The sequence below is a fragment of the Otolemur garnettii genome, unplaced genomic scaffold (assembly GCF_000181295.1).
Source record: "Otolemur garnettii isolate 467f Iridium unplaced genomic scaffold, OtoGar3 scaffold00233, whole genome shotgun sequence".
NCBI classification, from domain to species: Eukaryota; Metazoa; Chordata; class Mammalia; order Primates; family Galagidae; genus Otolemur; species Otolemur garnettii.
The window spans coordinates 1,527,785-1,530,123 of record NW_003852628.1 but is presented as its reverse complement, the minus strand read 5'-3'; the positions used below and the strand labels follow the sequence as shown (position 1 = coordinate 1,530,123).

General features: G+C 47.0%; 1 protein-coding gene across 1 annotated transcript in view; it reads left to right on the top strand.

Annotated features, from left to right (window-relative positions):
* SAMD4B (sterile alpha motif domain containing 4B) overlaps positions 1-2,339 on the top strand; it is a 48,289-nt gene that overhangs the window by 35,318 nt on the left and 10,632 nt on the right. The window lies entirely within an intron of this gene.

Below are 2,339 nucleotides of genomic sequence, written 5' to 3'. Positions count from 1 at the left end.
GTTGTGGCGGGCGCCTGTGGTCCCAGCTACTTGGGAGGCGGAGGCAGGAGACTCGCTGGAGCCCAGGAGTTGGAGGTTGCTGTGAGCTGTAATGCCGCGGCACTCTACCCAGGGGGGATAGTTTGAGGCTCTGTCTCAAAAAAAAAGAAAGATTTAAATAATAATAACAGTATCAGAGAATTGTATTTACCTACCATGTGCTTCTCCCTATGCTAAGGATTTCATGTGGAAGTGGAACAGTATCAGAGAATTGTATTTACCTACCATGTGCCTCTCCCTATGCTAAGGATTTCATGTGGAAGTGGAGGCAGAAGGGCAATGAAGTAATGTGCTCAAGATCACACAGTTAACAGGTGCCAGACCCAGGATTTAAACTGGATCTGACTTGATTCTCAGACCCCAGTGTACAAGGACCACATTCTGAGGGATTTGAAGGCAGAATGAAACTTTTGGAATCTAAGCAGTTGTAGGAAACAGGAAACCATTAAAATATTTTTGAGTGGGGAAGCAAGGATTGGCCTGTAAGGGGGGCAGGGTGAGTTTGGGGTGCTGCCAAGCACAGACCAAGGTTTCTTGGAGAGTGTGAGGCCCTGGATCTCTGGCCAGCATTCTTGTTTTTATGACTCTCATCATGTGGCTAGCCTTAACCCAGTGTGGAGCCTAGCAGGGCTCCTCAGGAACTGCATGATCATTCCAATCAGAGTAATTTCCTGCCCTCTCAGCTTTGCCTGCCCCCTTCTTGGCTGAGACAAAAGGAAAAAGGAAATCAGAGGTACCAAAACAGGCAAAAAGGACTGTATTTAGGATTCCCTAGCCCTCTAGGATCTAGAAGGTGCCGTCTGCCTCTAGGAGTCCTGAGTGGGGACAAAAGCCAGGGCTGAAAGAGCCCTGAGCAGGGACTCCAGAGGTTCCAGACCAGGACATAAACTAGCCTTAAGGGACAGGCCAGTGCATTGCCCTCTTTCTCGGTGACTTCCATGCTAGGAGTATCATTATTGTCACAGAAGAGGGAAGGTGCATTGCGGCCTGTGTCAGGCTGGCCCTCCTTCCTGGGCAGGTGTCATTAGAAGACACTGGCAAGAACTCCAGCCTTTTTATCAGAGACAAGGCCTGGGCTCTGTCTCAGCCTCTCAGCTCTCTGTGGTAACCAGGGCAAAGGACTTAAGCTCCCTGGTCCTTAATGTTCTCACCTACCGAGGGAAGGGTGACTTGGGATATTTCTGGATTTCCTGCTAAAGGGGCCCTCTTAGCACCCTTTTCTTCTTTCTAAAACTTTATCTAATGACTCCTGTGTGTTGTGCCCTGTGCCTGATCCTGGGCTGCAGAAATGAAATGATTGGGCTGTGTTGTCATCCTCCATAAGCCCACAGTCCGGTGTCAGAAGCAGGCTGTTGAGGATGGCTGCAAGCACAGGGCTTGAGGTGGCAATGGAGGGGATACATGAGTGAGATGTGATCCAGAAGTGGCTAGTGGAGACAGGTAGGAGAGTTGTGAGCCAGGTAGAGGGAAAAACATGACAAAAGGACTGGGAGCTCTTGAGAGCCTGCCCTGTCCTGAGAGTGGTAAAAATCAAGTTAGATCCCTCTGCCTGCCTTAGAAATGGAATGTAAAATGTCCTGTGGAAGAGGGCCTGGGTTCACTGTGGGCTGCCAGGCCTCATGCTGGGTGGCCAGTTAGGGATCACTATAGACAAAACAGGAGGTGGTGAAGCCCTGTGACAAAGATGTTGAGAAAAATTGAGGAAGTAGTTCATGTACTTCATTTATTTATTTATTTATTTATTTATTATGTACTTCGTTTATTTACAAATACTGTGTACTAATGAAACAACTCCTCTGGGCCAGACACCTCTGTAATTGCTGAGAATGTTTAAGATAGGACAGGTCCCTGCTGTCACAGATCTTCTATCTAGCAGGGGATATAGTTAATAAGCAAGTAAACAGATAGCTTGATAAGGTAATTTCAGGTTGTGATAGGTGTTGTAAGAAAGATAAAACAGAGTACCATGATGGAAGAACTGGGTTTAGGGGCTGGAGGTAGTAGCCTGCTAGGATCAGGATAAGAAGAAAGAGCGAGTGCAAAAGTCCTAAGGCTGGAACAGGCTTGAGTATTTCAGGAACAAATGGGGATTTGGGAGGAGGTGAAGACAGGAGAGGCATGAACCAACCTGTGAGTCATGGGAGATGAGAGGTCAAGGAAGAACAGGGGCCAGGTCCTATATGGCCTTTTAAGTGTGTGGAAGAGTTTGAATTTTTGTTCTCAGCATGAAAAGAAGCCATGGGGATTTAAGCAATGGACCAACTTGTTCAGATTTGCATTTTTTTTTTTTTTTTTTTTTT